The sequence below is a fragment of the Lissotriton vulgaris genome, chromosome 4_1, assembly GCF_964263255.1.
Source record: "Lissotriton vulgaris chromosome 4_1, aLisVul1.2, whole genome shotgun sequence".
Classification (NCBI taxonomy): domain Eukaryota; kingdom Metazoa; phylum Chordata; class Amphibia; order Caudata; family Salamandridae; genus Lissotriton; species Lissotriton vulgaris.
In genome coordinates this window covers 926,440,736-926,458,430 of record NC_141691.1, presented here as the reverse complement: position 1 = coordinate 926,458,430, position 17,695 = coordinate 926,440,736, and the positions used below count along the sequence as shown (strand labels likewise).

Below are 17,695 nucleotides of genomic sequence, written 5' to 3'. Positions count from 1 at the left end.
CTGATGCATGGTTGGGGCTTGAAAGAACTGCGGAGGGTTGGGAGTTGGGATTGGCATTGGGGGTTGAGGATGCCAGTTACGGCTGTTAGAGTGGACGGCGTTTGGGATCTGATTCTGGATAAAAAGGGGTGATTTAATCCTTGCTCCAAAGTTCAGATCCTGGTAAGAATTTGTGGGGAGATTAGCCGTGGCTTGTTCGGGGGGTATCAGATGTCTGTAAAAGTATCCTAAGGGAAGGAGTGTGGTGTTGAATTCCCAGGGCGATGGTAAAGGGGCACTGGCAAGGGTTTTCTCTGCCCATTGTGGATTTTTAAAGCTTATGGTGACACAGTCGCCCTCAAATTTTTTCCTGAGTGGGCCTATCCAACCCACTCGCTGTGTGTTGATAATCTCCCTTGCACCATCAATAGGGTAATTGCAATTGGCAATTAGCCAGTGCAAGGTTTTGTTTTTGAGGGATGTGGGATTTTCGTCCTGATCCTTCCTTAGCTTGGTAACATTTACTAACACTAATACATATGCACCGCATTCCGGTGGGAGGTTAATGCGGGCAGGGACTTGCCTAACTGTTTTTGGTATTGATTGGGCCGTGGTAGGGCTGCTTGTTGAAGTTGCAGACTGACCTGTGGTACTCACATTTGGAGGTTTAGTGTTAATGTTGGTGTTAGTGCCAGGGTCCTTCCTTTTGTCTGAGGCTGCGTTATTGATATGCAATGTTGGTGTTTTTTTCTGACTAGTGGTTGGACCATTAGCCAATATGGCAGGTGGAGCTTTGTGTGCAATGTTTGAGTTTGTTGGAGGTGCCTGAGGAATATTGATTTTGGTGCCTGCTGTTTTAGTGGTATTACTATTATTTGTGCTTTTTGCAGGACCTTCCTTCAGGAAATTCTTAATAGGGATACTCAATTCGGCTAATTGTTTTTCTATTCGAGTAAGCCTACTTTCAATGGGGGATAAATAAATGCTTAATAATTCCCCCAACCTTTCCAACATAGGGTCGTGTGCATTGTCGGTGTTATCATTGGTATCCATTGTTCTGCCCTGCTGGACCATTTCACTTTCATCCCCTTGAGAGATTACCGTGACCCTGGTCGCATTGTGGTTAGGGACAGAGTTGGTATTTTTCCCAGACTTTCTTTGTACCCGGCCATATTTCCTGGCCATAGTAATCCGGGGCTTTGGTGCATGTAATTTCTGTTTTTGGACTGCACCCTCTCGTCTACCTCTCAGTTGCCTGGTGTTGTCAGCAGATGTTGCTTTAGGAGAGGGGTTGATGGGTAGATCTGGAGTTTTATCTAAGTCCGTGCTGATATCAGTGTCTGAATCTAACAGGGGAATGGAGGCTGAGAGGTTAACCTCGCTAGGAATGGTATGAATGTCAGCACATACATCAAGTAAGGGTCTGATGTTATTTGGCATAGCCTGTGCAGGTGTAGTAGCGGCGGCAATAAGGCCAAGTGAAGAGCGTTTGGCATGTGCCAGATCTTGTGATACCCTACGTTCTAAAAGGCTGATGCCCTGATTGATGGCATCATTGGCCTTAGTTATAAAAAGGTCAATGGGGCCGGTCACAGGGCCAGCCCCAGTGGCAGCTGTTTTACTGCGGGTACCCCTTGGAGACATGCTGAGAATTGCTTACCCTTATTCAAAGAAATGGGTAACTACACAGAACAACAAACAAAATTGTTAGTGACAGCGAGCAAATAGTCCCAACCGCAGTGAACAACAATATTTACGGCATCAACAGTTCCCAAATGGGGGGTGACCAATGAGTCACAAGAAAGTACCTTATAGAGTAAGTGATAGGGGAAGGGCCCGTCCCGTCCTCCTCGGGCCTCTGAGGGCCACAGAGGGCCCGCCCTTTGCCCGGGCTTAGCCCCGGGCGCTCCCGCGCACGACTCGCGGGGCGAGAGGGGGTGTCAGGCTTTATCTGGCGCCTCCGGCGCTCTCTGCGCGTCACGGGCGCGCTGCTGGCAGAGGGAATGCTGGGGAGTGTGGTCCGGTCTCTCTGGACGCCTCCCTTCGCCTCCCGGCGTGTGCTGCTCCCGCCGTTCCCCTCACGGCAATGCCCGTTGGCAGTAAGGTCAGGTAAGTAGCGTGGTGTTCCCCCACTGAGCTCCCGGGGGGTCAGGCTTTATCTGGCGCCTCCGGCGCTCTCTGCGCGTCACGGGCGCGCTGCTGGCAGAGGGAATGCTGGGGAGTGTGGTCCGGTCTCTCGGGACGCCTCCCTTCGCCTCCCGGCGTGTGCTGCTCCCGCCGTTCCCCTCACGGCAATGCCCGTTGGCAGTAAGGTCAGGTAAGTAGCGTGGTGTTCCCCCACTGAGCTCTCGGGGGGTCAGGCTTTATCTGGCGCCTCCGGCGCTCTCTGCGCGTCACGGGCGCGCTGCTGGCAGAGGGAATGCTGGGGAGTGTGGTCCGGTCTCTCGGGACGCCTCCCTTCGCCTCCCGGCGTGTGCTGCTCCCGCCGTTCCCCTCACAGCAATGCCCGTTGGCAGTAAGGTCAGGTAAGTAGCGTGGTGTTCCCCCACTGAGCTCCCGGGGGGTCAGGCTTTATCTGGCGCCTCCGGCGCTCTCTGCGCGTCACGGGCGCGCTGCTGGCAGAGGGAATGCTGGGGAGTGTGGTCCGGTCTCTCGGAACGCCTCCCTTCGCCTCCCGGCATGTACTGCTCCCGCCGTTCCCCTCACGGCAATGCCCGTTGGCAGTAAGGTCAGGTAAGTAGCGTGGTGTTCCCCCACTGAGCTCCCGGGGGGTCAGGCTTTATCTGGCGCCTCCGGCGCTCTCTGCGCGTCACGGGCGCGCTGCTGGCAGAGGGAATGCTGGGGAGTGTGGTCCGGTCTCTCGGAACGCCTCCCTTCGCCTCCCGGCATGTACTGCTCCCGCCGTTCCCCTCACGGCAATGCCCGTTGGCAGTAAGGTCAGGTAAGTAGCGTGGTGTTCCCCCACTGAGCTCCCGGGGGGTCAGGCTTTATCTGGCGCCTCCGGCGCTCTCTGCGCGTCACGGGCGCGCTGCTGGCAGAGGGAATGCTGGGGAGTGTGGTCCGGTCTCTCGGGACGCCTCCCTTCGCCTCCCGGCGTGTGCTGCTCCCGCCGTTCCCCTCACGGCAATGCCCGTTGGCAGTAAGGTCAGGTAAGTAGCGTGGTGTTCCCCCACTGAGCTCCCGGGGGGTCAGACTTTATCTGGCGCCTCCGGCGCTCTCTGCGCGTCACGGGCGCGCTGCTGGCAGAGGGAATGCTGGGGAGTGTGGTCCGGTCTCTCGGGACGCCTCCCTTCGCCTCCCGGCGTGTGCTGCTCCCGCCGTTCCCCTCACTGCAATGCCCGTTGGCAGTAAGGTCAGGTAAGTAGCGTGGTGTTCCCCCCAACGGTTTCTCTACTATTGTGCCCTCTGAAGTGGGAATGGTAAGTTCTATGCTATCCAACATTTTTATTAATGTATTTTTTTACTTATGGATTTTGAATAAACTTAAGACAAAATCCTAACTTTTGTGAATACCAAAAGTAGTAAGTTCATTCTGTGAATGCCAAAAGTAGTAAGTGCATTCTGTGAATGCCAAAAGTAGTAAGTGCATTCTGTGAATACCAAAATAGTAGTAAATTTAGGATTGAGTCTTAAGTTCATTCTGTGAATCGGGCCCAGAGTCTTGGAGGTATCTGACCAGCTCTGCAACCAGCCTGCTGTGGCCCTGACCCCTGCTCTTTTGCTGTATTCTACAGAACAAAGCGGCGCTAGCTTCTGAGTGCTCCATAGCGCTGACACTCAGCTCTATAGTGGGTGTTGAGAACTTCAACATGATGACCATTATGGGTAACGACAAAGCTGAGCGATCAAAGGCGACGAACACCATTACGCAGTACACCACCCCATGACAACCTACCCGCAGGTTAACAAGGCAGTAAGGTGCTGCGCAGATGGGACTCAGGCGAGGGCACTTCTGAGCCCTTGAGGGCAGACCTCCTGGCGCTACCCAGGAATCGCAATAAACTTTGGTGTATCAAATAGAGGCCGTGTCCATAGAGGTTAATTTGCTGAGAGCTGATTTACGTAAAGTCTCTGATAAAGTAACAATTGCGTAAACTAACATTGAGGCTCTGCAGGGGAAGGTCACAACCCTGAAGCGTCAGGTGTCCACAATGACTGCCATGGTTGCGGATCTGGGCAGGAGAGCATAAGATGCAGAGGGTCCCTCCCGCCGCAGCAACATTTCAGTGATGGGTTTTCACAAGAAAGAAGAGGGCTCGTCTACCAATGGACTGGATCAGATCATCTCTGAAGCAGTGGGGCCTTTCGGACATCTTTGTCATTAAACAGGGCCACAGGGTCTTAATCCCGCTGCCACATCCCGATGGGAATGGGGTTTGGCCCATGCTTTAGGAATTGAGTAATTCTGTTATAGACAGAGCCCATGGCTAGGGTCAAGTTGGGTAAACTGTGCTCCGTTCCTCTGGAGGTCGAGAGAGGCACGCAACAGGGGTGCCCATTGTCACCAATGTTATTTGCGATGGTGCTAGAACCTCTGGCCCTGACACTTAGGGGGGACATGGCGAGGTGGGGAATTCAAGTGGGAGGAGGGTATCATTTAATCAAACTTCATACGGATGACACATTTTTCTAACTAACAGCTTCGGGAAATTGCTCCCTTTGTTTTTCGAGCATTTTTACACCTTTGGGGATATTTCCGGACTGCACATTAATATGACAAATTCTTTGATATTCCCCCTAGGCCGGCTGCCAGACATACCATTGTGCTGGGAAACTGACCACTTGCATTATTTGAGGATCATGGTAGCTAAGAAGCGGTACCAATATCATAGTGCTCTTGTGATAGAGGGCTTAACCAAATCGGTGCAGTTTTGGAACATGCTCCCCTATCTGTTATAGGATGTGTTGCAGTGACTAAAATGGTGTTTTTCCCACGCTGTCTATATATTCCACAGCACTCATTAGACACGCTACCTAGGACAATTTTTAAGCGTCTATTAACGACATTAGTATGGGCGGGAGGTTGGAGCCGGGTTACCCATGAGATGCTTCACCTACCTTAGGAGGATAGAGGATTAGCACTACCCAATATGGAAATGTACTATTTAGCATCCCAGCTGCAGCATGCCACATGCTGGTTGTCTGATGGGGAAAACTGGGAAAAAAGATTTACTCACAGATGACTCACGAGAGGAGACGTGCCACAGTTTCTCCACGGCTGGGGGAGGGATGACCACACGGCGCCATTGCTATTCAAACGTACATCATCATTAGGGGAGCGTGCAGTGAAGGTAAGGCTCAGATGTGCCCCTTACGCACAATTTTATTATTCTGGGATCTCCCAGTATTCCGCCTTTTGTCTGACGTAGTTGATACTAGTGTCTGGAGTAATGGGGTGTGCTTGACTCTGAGTGACCTGAACCCAAATGACATGTACATCACATTTTAAGCAGCACAGGAGACCTTTGGTGTAGGCCGGGCCAGTTTCTTCCTTATGCAACCATTGTGGACATAGTGCAAGATGTCTGGCCCACATACCCGGAAGCCCTGCCTTCCTCTGAACTGTTCACAACATTACTGGAATTTGGTGGACGTACACACCTGGGGGCCGATTAGGATGGCGGTTAATCCGCATCCCCCGGGCCAGCGGAAGCCACCGCCGGACCGGAGGATGCAGATTAACCGCCGCAGCCACATACAGCACCCACCGCCACATTAGGATGGCGGTGGGATTGCGGTGGGACCAGCAGTGGACGGACGGTCCGTCCGCCGCTGATCCGCGGGTTGGGGAGGGCTATTTGGTGACGGTGTCTGCAAGACACCGTCAGCCAAATTAGGATATGCATTTAAACATGCTTTTACGCTGCGGCTTTACCGCCTTGAAAAAGCATGTGGACTTTGGCGTTTGGGGGCCCGTTTCGGGCCCCCAGGGCGTCGGGGTTGGGGGGTGCACATGGGGGGTACCTTTTGCACTCTTTAAGCAAGGGACGAGCAATGCACAGTTTAATCTAGTACATTTTGATTATATGCATGGCATGTCACCCCAGTGTTCCTTCATAGAATAGACCCCACCAAGGGCAGACCTGCAACTTTCCCTCACTTAGCCTGATACAGCCCCCAAGTGCGTACTTATTCGTAGTTAGTGGTCCGACGATTGGAGTTATTGAGGGTATACCAGTAGAATTAGACCTGGCCACCTGTCTCTTTGGGACGGTCAGGAAACGCAATGGCAGGAAAATGGAATGGAAATGTATGCAACTGGCCCAGCTGCTAGCGAAAAAGTGGGTTGGCATCTCATGGATGAGCCTGTTAGAGCCCAGGGAACAGTGATGGATCAAAAATGCTAAGGAATGGGCAGTATCCAAAGAGGTGGGGCTCCGTCAGTGTAGAAGGCATGACCACGCAGAGGAGGATTTGCAAACATGGTCTGGGATCCTTACAAGGTTTGGGGAGGTCGAGGAGGGTTCTGCAGATGAGAGGCAAGAATCGGAGGGTTACGCTATATAAGCAGCCATTGGGAGTCGGGCACCTATCTGGGAGAGAAGGATTAACAGATTCTTCCTACTGTAATGTTCTGCACATGTTCTGCACACAATGGTCACTCTGAGTGGAATTACTGCTGTTTAACGGCATGTATGGGATGAAGGCTCAACTGTTCGAATTTATTATTGGTACAGTGTTTGTAATGTACTGATAGACCTAATAAAATTGATACATTCTTTTCAAGAAAAGGAACGTTTGCGACATTCAGTTATGGAGACTTAGGTCCATATTTCTTACTCTTCACTTTAGTATATCCTTTTCTCAGAGTTCTTTTTACCTTTCCATAAAACTTAGTATTATGAAATTCTTGCTGGCTCCTTTAAAGATGGCTGCCGTGGTGGCATTAATCAGACAGCTAGTTGCCTGGATACGTCCAGGCTTATGGAAGTGACGCTACTGCAGGATGCGCTGCACCTGTAAATAACAGACCCTCCAGTGTCCACATGAGTGAGCCAGATGCCAGCCAACAATCAAGATCGATTTTTCAGTGTCCATGTTGAGTACAGACTTCACTGAACAAGTACGAAGAGTCACGAGTTAAGCTATAGCCAGACATTTTTAGTTGACTGTGAGATGGTAGTTGTATCCGGTAGTCTGTCTATAGAGATTATAGCCAAATGCCTCCGAACAGTTCCTCTGAGGGGTTGCGGGGCTTTTACCTCATTATGACATAAGCTAATGTGGAGGCAGGTCTTAAGCATGCCACGTAGAGCTAATCTAGCCTTTTTATGTCCATAAATCTGGTACTGGCCATCTACATTCAGAGGGTTGTGTTACAACACGTATCCCCCGGTGCGTCCTGAGAGATTAGGTGAGTTGTGTATGTAGTCTCATTGCGGCTTTCTGTTTTGACTCAGAGCATTGTTCACGCACATATTAGTCGCTACAATATCTTACCATATAAACTTTCTCTTTTGTGTTTTTTAGCCCATGCGACCTCTGCATTTATTTTAAACCTTTATCTTTTCGATTTCCCCCAAGACACAGATTTCCATGTGCGTCTGAGGTATGTTAAATTTCCAGTCACATGGCCCATTCAGTTGCCCGGTTTTTGAACATTCTAATCTGTTTATGATTATTTCTTCATGTATGATCTTCTGCTTTTTAGCATTGTTACGGCTGTGTCGACAGTTGAGGTATGCCCTTCTTTACAAAATCATAAACCCATCGGTCCTGAGGATTTTACACAATAGGTAAATACTCGCCAATTTTTATTCTTTGGGAGGCACGTGGAGCACAAATTTGTGTGCATGAACAACTGGCACAATAAAGATGCATGGATGCCGTCCAGCATGTAACCTGTACATAAAGACTATGCACAATTCAGTGTTGTTACCAGGATCTTTCAATTATCATTTAGCACGGTATCTAACATGGCCATCACAGTTGTAGGCTATCAGATAATGAAGTTTGTGGCTACATGGTGAAGGTTCTTTTCTGGTTGAGGTTCTGGCCATATTTTGTGTTTTATAACCATTTTTTAATATTATTGTATTCTTTTTTGTAATTGGGCTCAGCAGAATGGGCAATATAATTGCAAGATACCGACAGGGCTAAGATTTGAAAGCGGATTTCCTGAGGAAGGCGCTATGCCAATGAAACACACATAGACAGATGAAAGAAAAGAATTAAGAACATAAGCCACTATTGATAGAGTGTCTAGAAGTTGGAATAGAAAGCTAATTTACTGCATGAACACAGAATAGACAAATTGTGCTATTAAAATTCACAGTACTAATAACTGAATGGGAAAGTATAATTAATGATGCTATGATTGAAGAAATCCAACTCTAGTACCATTCTGTTAGGCATCACTAGATGCTACTATGGAAAATGAAGATGCATTGTTGAGTATGATGGTTTGAATGATGGTGTGTTTCATGTGAATGCCGTTTGACAAATATTCAAATCTTTACAGTAAAGTTAAATACTGATTTGTGATATATTGTTATCTTATAAGAGAATTTCTTGAGAAATTCTTTTAATGTTGAATACGAATAAAGACTGCGATAAAAAGCCGATGCACTTTCTCTGAGCCATAAAATTTGTTATGAAAGCATTAATTACTGTTTACGGTTGCCAGACAGTTTTGCACAATTTTGCCATGGACTTACTCCAGCTCTGAGCTGAAGTAGATTTATGACTGTTTTGGGCCCATTTTTACTGTAGTAACAACAGAAGGGCAGCTTGTGAATTACAATGGATTTACTGTTTTGTAGGTGGGTACATGTCCCTCCTTAAACTCCTCCCTTACCCTGCTTTAACCCTTGTCTACTTCTACCTTAACCCCTCCCACTTAGTATGTATTCGCACTTTTCCAGTCACTTCCCCTGTCCTTCCTACAGTGAGGGGCATATTTATCAAGGGTTGTGTGTCAACCTTCCGCCACACAAAGAGGGGAAGGGTGACAAAAAAATTATAATGAGATATACCAAGCCCAGCATAAATCTGGAGTGATGCAAGGTAGCGAAAGTCGCTGCCCTTGTTTTGTCTCTTTCTACGTGTCCTGCATTCTGAGAGGAAAAAACCTCAGAGGATTGTTTTTGCGCAGGAAGGTATCCCTTCCTGTGGAAAAATAATCCTGCTCGTAACGCAGACATCCGTGCAACATGGTGCAAGGGTGCCTACATTGGCACTAGGCAGCAGTTTGTGCGCCAGTGCAGGCAGAGAGCAGGAATGCATCATATCCTGATTTATATGTCCCGTTCCTGTCCTCCCCCTTTCACGCAGAGCAGCAAGGCGGCTTACTGTGTTGCATGAAATAATGATAAATATGACCTTAAGAATTAAAACATATACCCCTCCGTGTGGAGATCTCCACAGGCAGGGCAGAGATCTATGCACATGAAATGTTAGGAGAGGCAGAAACAGAGACCTTTGTATGTAGTTTGTGAATAGCATTTTGAAGTATGTTAGTAGTACTACTGTAGTACTACTAAACGCACTATAAAATGCAGTTTACGAATAAGCCTCAATGTAACCATCCTCAAAATGTTATGGCCTTGATGGAGGGCCCATCTAAGCAAAGGCTGACCAAAGTTATCCCTCCATAAATCTTTGTATTGCACTTTTTTTGAAGAATTGTTTCCAAAGCTTAAAATATTTAACTACTTAAAAATTTGAGCAAACTGAGTAATACTACAAAAATAGCAAGTGTTATTAGTGTGCTTAGCTGCTGAAACTGGTTCCTTTCCAGTGCTGAGACTTTTTTCGATATTTGGGCAGCTTTGCACTTAAGCCTGCATAACGTTTCCTACAAAAAAGTTATCCAGGTTAAATTTGTGTTCTCTTTCCCATATCTAAAGGTAATCAAGGTTTGTGGACTTCCCTGGGGAGAACTAAAAAAATAGAGAAGTAATAGCAATTGTTTTTTTAAACCAGAAAGGAGTGCTGTGCAAGAAAGTGTATGATTTATTCCCTAAAATTAGCATCAGCAAAAAGTTTGCTGTTCTAAGAGCACCCTCTTCCAACCTTTCAACAAGCAGTGGTAAAAAAAAAATGTTTTTCATCGCAGATCTGGTAGTAGATTTTTCATAATATTTGTAGTTTCTACCTACTTCTAATTTGTGATGGAAACAGTTGCGACACTCATGGCTGAACCCGAACATCTATACATTTCTGAAATGTAGACAAAATTCTAAATTCAGCAATGGGTCTTTTTTAAAGATCACTCATAGCTTTCCGGAAAAAACTAATCATTTAAGTAAAAAAACGTATAACAATATACAATAAAAAATAGCCATAGGTGGCAATGTATACATCCATATTTATTAGCTCCAATGGTCGCGTCACAAATATAATAAACCGTTATGTGTGTCAGACCCTTCTAGTTGCAAAAATATATAGCGTTGTGGGCTGTCCAAAAACAGGAAAAACTAAGAGCCAATAGCTGAGCTTCAGCTTATATTTCATCGTGTACAGATCATACATCAGTGTCACAAATAAAAAACAAGTACGATGGGAAGAAACCTAGGCATTTTTCAAATATGCTCTAGAGGCTGAGTTTAGGAATGGTTTTGCTTAAAAAGTTCTAAACTTGGGGATACACATACTATCATGTCATTGGGCAGGCATTTTCCAAAATTAGTTTAATTCTTTCTCACTGGATTACATTTTTAAGCCAATAATCCAGAGAAATTCAGTTGATAATAATACATGTTCTACTACTAAGTGTTTCCACACATTGTATATGATTTCATAGAAAAATTATTTCATGGAGTACCATTACTGAGGAACCATTCCATCTAAACAGTTTGATAGAAATTTGCTGGATGCGTGGCATTTATCATTTCATAGAAACCAACTCATGGCTTGTGTATGGTTATGTATTCAGAGTGTAAATATTGTACATCTTACATCCAGAAACATTTTTGTAGGAACTAACTTGCTGGATGAGTGGCATTTATCCTTTCATAGAAACCAACCCTTAGAATGTCTTTTGTTTTGAAAATGACTTGTGTATGATTATGTATTCAAGGTGTAAATATTGCAGATGTTACATCCAGAAACATTTTTTTCTGAACTATTTATGTCAGTGTTTTACTTCAGGGGACATTGCTTCGGTTTTATATCTTTATGTTGCCAATTACTGCTGTCCGGGTTACGATGCACAGTTTCCATTCCAGCAGGGTTTCCATGCCGGCCTTTCCGACATGGAAACCTGTCGGAAAGCGTGTTTGGGGGCCCCTCTCAGGGTCTCAGTTGGGGGCCAAGGGGGCAATCATGGAGCCCACTTATTAATGCCAGCAGCTTGTGGCAGGCACCTTGAGGTGCAGGGATTAACACAATATCACATTCCTCTAAGGGAGCTTGTGTTATGGCCGATTTACGCCCATAACACCGGCTCCCATAGGGAAATGAAGCCTGTGTTAAGGTCTCGGGATAGACCGCGACAGTGTCAGGCGGACTCAAGTCCGTCTGACATCGTATTCGAGCCTTAAGTGTTCCCACACAACTTCCAATAAAAACTGTACATCATTCATGTAGCTGTGCCAATTACCTAAGGAAAGGGGACTCCCCTGGGTGCCTAGTTTGCAGAAATGTCTCAGTTTAGTATTTGTCCTTGGATGGCGGTCAAGCCCTGGCCTAAGATCTTCCATCAAACCCAACATTAAATCACCATTAACAGCATTTGGGTGCAGTGTCAAAACTTTCCTCTCACAGAGATAGCAAATACATACATATGAAGAAGAGAGAAGTGTGATAATGATAAATGAAGTGCCATATTAAATGTAGTCAAGTAATATTGAATATGCTACTTACCAGTATGCGTCTGTTCTTGGCATGTAGGGCTGCTGACATTCATATCTGTGCATAGATCACCGCCTAGTGTTGGGTCCGGATGATCGCACATTGTTGTCCTGGAAGAGTCTTCGAAGTATCACGAGATAGGTGGCTCCTCCCCTGGACTACAGTGCGCATGGGCATCGACTCCATCCTCAGATTGTTTTTAGCCATTGTGGCCAAGATGGAGTGAAACTAAGTGAATGATGACCATGCTAGAAGTATGTGTGAATGCTGCAGCCGCTACAGGCGCCGGGGAGGATGGCGGGCGATATGAATGTCAGCAGCCCTACATGCCAAGAACAGATGCATACTGGTAAGTAGCATATTCGGTTCGAGGCATGTGGGTTGCTGAATTCATATCTGTGCATAGAATACATAGCAGTCCTTCCATTAACGGCGGCCGCCCGTGCCAGTTGCAGCAGTTTGGAAAAGTGTTTTTAGAACAGCCTGCCCTACAGCTGCCTGCTGTTTGGAGTGCACATCAACACAGCAATGTTTTGTAAATGTGTGTGTGGTAGACCATGGGGGTGCTCTACATATGTCTTCTAAAGGAATATTTCCAAGGAAAACCATGGAGGCCCCCAACTTTCGGGTGGAGTGGGCCCGTGGTGGAATGGTGAGAGTGCGCCTGGCTTTCTGATAGCAGATCTGAATACATTTAACGATCCACCTGGCTATACCAGCCTTGGAAATGGGGTTACCTTTGTGTTGTGGTGGAAAGGCAACAAAGAGTTGTTTAGTCTTCCTAAAATCCTTGGTCCTATCAATGTAATACATTAGGGACCTTTTAACGTCAAGGGTGTGGAGCATTCTCTCCGCCAGTGACTCTTGATTTTGGAAGAACACAGGTAGGTCTATAGTCTGGTTGATATGGAACTGAGACACTACCTTAGGAAGGAATTTAGGGTTAGTGCGAAGAACCCCCCTGTTAGAATGAATTTGAATAAATGGCTCTTGGATAGTTAGTGCCTGGAGTTCACTAACTCGTCGTAGCGACGTAATCGCTATAAGGAAAGCCACTTTCCATGTCAAGAATTGAATCTCGCAGGAATGCAGTGGTTCAAAAGGGGGACCCATCAGCCTGGTGAGGACCACATTGAGGTTCCACTTCGGAGCTGGTGGCGTCTGCGGAGGAATGACTCGTTTGAGTCCTTCCAGAAAGGCTTTAATGGCAGGCACCCTGAAAAGTGAGAGGTGCTGTCTGTTTTGGAGATAAGCAGCCATTGCGGATAAATGTATGCAAATTGAAGCATAGGCCAGATTACATTTGTACAGATGTAAGAGATAACAAATGATGTTCTGAATAGATGCATCCAGCGGGTTAATGTTGTGGCCTGCACAATAAATGACAAACTGCTTCCACTTCGCCGCATAGCATGCTCTGGTGGTGGGCTTCTTTGCCTCCCGGATGATGTCCATACAGTCAGGAGGTAAGTTGAGGTAGCCAAACTCTAAGACCTCAGGAGCCAGATCGCCAGGTTGAGCTGTTGCGGATCTGCATGCTGAATGTCACAATGGCTCTGCGTCAAAAGCCTGGGTGTGAGGCGCAGCCTTTGATGCGGTACCACGGACAGTTCCAGAAACGTGGTGTACCATGGTTGGCGAGCCCACGTCGGAGCAACCAGGATGAGAGTCATCGAGTGCTGCTTCAGCTTGCGTGCCACCAGCGGTATTAGAGGTGCTGGTGGAAAAGCGTACGCAAATTTGCCTGACCAGTTCATCCATATCGCATTGCCTTGCGACTGTGGGTGTGGAAACCTGGCGGCAAAGCTTTGGCATTTTGCATTCTCCTTTGTGGAGAACAGTTCTATCTCTGGATGACCCCACTTTTGGAAGTACGGGTGGAGTACCGATGGATGTATCTCCCACTCGTGCATTTGGTGGCTGTACCTGCTGAGCAGGTCCGCCATCTGATTGTCTTTGCCTGGGAGGTGTTCTGCCATGAGGAAGATGTTTCTCTGAATGGCCCACTTCCACAGGCTCTGAGCCAGATGAGACAACTGTGGAGAGTGTGTTCCTCCCTGCTTCTGAATGTAGTACATGGCCGTCATGTTGTCCGTCCGGATCAACACGACCTTGTTGCACAGATGTACTTTGAAGGCTTTTAGTGCCATGAAGATCGCCATCAGTTCTAGAACATTGATGTGCATCTTCCTTTGCTGTGGTGTCCATAGTCCCTGCACAGTGTAATGGAGTACATGAGCTCCCCATCCCTGGAGAGAAGCGTCCGTCGTCAGGATGATCTGTGGCACAGGCTCTTGGAACGGTCGTCCCTTGCAAAGGTTTTGTGGATTCCACCAATGCAGAGAGTTGTATGCCCGACCGCTCACCAACACTAGGTTTTGCAACTGTCCGTGAGCCTGAGTCCACTGACGTGCTAAGCACTCCTGAAGCGGACGCATATGTAGTCTCGCGTGCGGGACTATGGAGATGCAGGAGGCCATCATGCCTATCAACTGCATGAAGACTCGCGCTGGAAGTGAGTGTTGAGGTCTGAATCGTTGTATCAGCGATTGAATGCTGGTGACCCTCACTGAATTTGGCTGTGCTGTGGCTGCCAGAGTGTTTAACGTCGCACCCAGATACTGCAGTATGTGGGCGGGTTGCAGGTGGGACTTTGGGTAATTCAGTGAGAATCCCAGATCGTGAAGAAGGTGAATGGTGTGGGACATGTGGCGGCACACTGCTGGGCTGACTTTGCCTGGATGAGCCAGTCGTACAAATAAGGGTAGACGTGAATGTGTTGTCTCCTTAGGTGCGCCGCCACCGCCGCCAGGCACTTTGTAAACACCCTGAGTGCCGTGGTGACCCCGAAAGGCAAAACCTTGAACTGGCAATGTTGGTTTTGGATGGTGAACCAGAGGTATTTTTTGTGTGACAGGTGCAGCGGAATGTGAAAATACGCATCCTTTAGATCTAAAGTTGCGAGAAAATCCCCCTGACTGAGCAACGGGAGTACTTGCTGCAGGGTCAGCATGTGAAAGTGCTCCGATAGAATGTACTGATTGAGGGGTCTGAGGTCCAGTATGGGTCTGAGGGACCCGTCCTTTTTTGGTATCAAGAAGTACAGTGAGTAAACTCCTGTGCCTCTTTCTTCCACGGGCACGAGCTCGATTGCCCCTTTTTGCAGCATGACGAGGACCTCCTGCTGCAATAAGTGCAAATGCTCGGCGGACATAGGACGGTGTCTTGGGGGTATGTTGGTTGGAGTGGATGTTAACTCCAGACAATAACCATACTGTATAAGCTGTGTGACCCACCTGTCTGTGGTGATGGATTTCCAGACTGGCAGGAACTGTTGAAGTCTCCCCCCGACCGGTGTTGCGTGGTCGGGGGGCAGTGACAAGGCGTCACTGTTTGTTAGTGGCAGAGGATCTGTAGTTGTTGTTTCCATGACCCTTGCCTTTGGCGCTGTTTCCACGATATCCACCTCGACTTTGTTTGGTGTATGTGGACTGCGTGTTGCCTTTATAGTACTGCGTGGTTTGGGAGAGCTGGCCTCTGGAGACACCTCTAGTGCTTGAGCGACGAAAAGAACCACCCATGACTTGCTGGGACTGCAAGGCCCCCATGGACTTAGCAGTTTCAGTGTCCTTTTTTATCTTTTCCAAAGTGGTGTCCACCTCTGGGCCAAACAGATGATCAGGGTTTACTGTCTGATTAAGAATGGTGGTCTGTATCTCTGGCTTAAATCCCGAGATCCTGAGCCAGGCATGTCGTCTCAGCATGACGCTAGTGTTGACAGCTCTGGCTGCGTTATCAGCTGCGTCCAGTGCACATTTAATAGAAGCATTGGATATTAGCTTCCCCTCTTGGATGAGCATCTCAGCTGCCTCTTTGTATTCGTCTGGCAGGTGCTGCAACAGGGTCTCCAGTGTGTCATAGTGTGCCCTGTCATACCTCGCTAGAAGTGCTTGTGTATTTGAAATGTGCCAGATATTGGCCGCTTGAGCTGCCACCCTTTTCCCTGATGCCTCAAACACCTTAGATTCTTTACCTGGGGGAGGAGCATCATCCGTTGTTTGAGAATTAGCCCTCTTCCGGGGATTTGAAACAACAAGAGAGTCCAAAGGCAACTGTCCCTTGATGTACGTAGGGTCAGTAGGCGCTGGTTTATACTTCTTCTCAATTCTAGGGTTTATCACCCTGGCTCTGGTAGGCTCTTTAAAGATCTCCCCAGCATGTTTTAAGAGACCCTTCAACATAGGCAGAGTCTTGAGTTCTCTCTGAGACGGAAAAGGTGTCAAAAAGAAAGTCCACTTCAATGGGGTCAGCATGGAGCTGGACGTCATGATTTTTAGCCGCCCTTTCAATGAGAGCATTAAACGCCGCTGAATCCTCTGTAGGCGACGTTTTTACAGCATAGAGTTGAGTGTCTGGGGAAGAGTGAGGATCACCTGGGTCAGCACCAGCTGCCCAGGGTTCATTGGTATCATCAGGGTCGGTGTAGACAGGATAGCTGTACTCATCATCATCATCACCTTCGCCAGCGTCCACGTCAGAGTAAGTGGGTGAGACATCATGGCCATGTGGAGAAAGTGGTTCCACAAGAACAGGAGTTGAAGTGGAATCCTTCTTTTTCTTTAAAGGAATTTTTATAGGACTCCATTGGCTGTTCCGGGCCAATTTTCCGTTTATGGAGGGAAAGTCTGGCTGTTTCGGCATCGATAAAGTGTTCTTGTTGTTCTTCCAACGAAGATTGTCGATGCTTTAAGGTTGGGACCACTGTCGCTGACCTTGGCACCGAGGGCACCTTCTCGGGCACGCTGGCGCCCATCCTAGGGGTGAAAGCCTTTGGCGCCACTTTCGGCGGCAATGTGAAATGAATGGGCGTCAACGCTTTTTGAGGTTTCTCGACCGGCTTCGAAGTTGGAGGATCTTTTGGGCCGACAGTCGAGGCCTTCTCCTTGATGCGCTTTAGGGAGTCCGCCACCTACTTGGAGAAAGCGGCGGACGGCCGCGCCGAGTCGACGGGATCCTTCGAGGCACCACTAGACGTGGACTTGTGGGTTGTGCCGCTTTTGGCCTTGTCATGTTGACGCGGAGTCTCGAGAACCTTCGGATCACCGAGTCCCTTGTTTGTGTCGACCACCTTCGGCGCCGAATTACTCGGTTCGACCACCTTGACCTTTGTCTTCGGCGTGGCAGACTTCGTCTCGAAGCCCTTGACCTGTGTCTTCGGATCGACAACACCCTTCTGCTTCGTCGGTGCCGACGGCTCCGAGGCCTTCGATCCGTCCAAAGTAATGCGCACTTTCGGTTTCGAGGGGGGCACCAGTGCTTTCGCTTGCGTCGAGACCGTTGGTTTTACTTTGGGTTTCGATTTTGCAGGGTGCGGCTCAATAGTAATGTCCGTAGCCGAGCCCGAAGGCGGGGCCGTAGAACCCATTGTAAGATCTTGGGTAAGGCCTAGTGGTGATCCCTCGACCTGAGCCTTTTGAAGCGTTTCAGCCCCAATGTCAGTCTGAGTTAGCTCTTCGCTCGAGCTATCCTCCATGGCCCCAAAGGCCCCATCGTCGTCTCCTACCTCGTCGACGACTTCTTCCTCTTTGAACATTTCAGCGTCCGTGACGTAGTTATAGTCGACCTCCGACGCGGGATTCGACAGGTTTTCACCAACTTTCCGGTCAGCTCCCTCATCATCTCCGGCATCGAAGATGTCCACAGGCGCCGGTGCAGTCTGCTGGGCCTCCTGGCGTGCAGCGCGTCGATGCTTAAGCGTCTTCTTGGATCGAAAATGGGAACAAGCCATGCAACTGGCTTCATCATGATCCGGCGACAGACACTTGTTGCACACCGGGTGGACGTCGATGTGGGGATACTTGGAGTTGCACACGGGACATCTCTTGAACGGGCTCCATTCCATGATGATCAGTCGATAGGGTCT

At 48.2% G+C, this 17,695-nt stretch overlaps 1 protein-coding gene across 2 annotated transcripts in view; it reads right to left on the bottom strand.

The window, feature by feature from the left end:
• Nucleotides 1-17,695, bottom strand: part of LOC147722733 (NFX1-type zinc finger-containing protein 1-like) — a 1,249,199-nt gene that overhangs the window by 629,270 nt on the left and 602,234 nt on the right. The window lies entirely within an intron of this gene.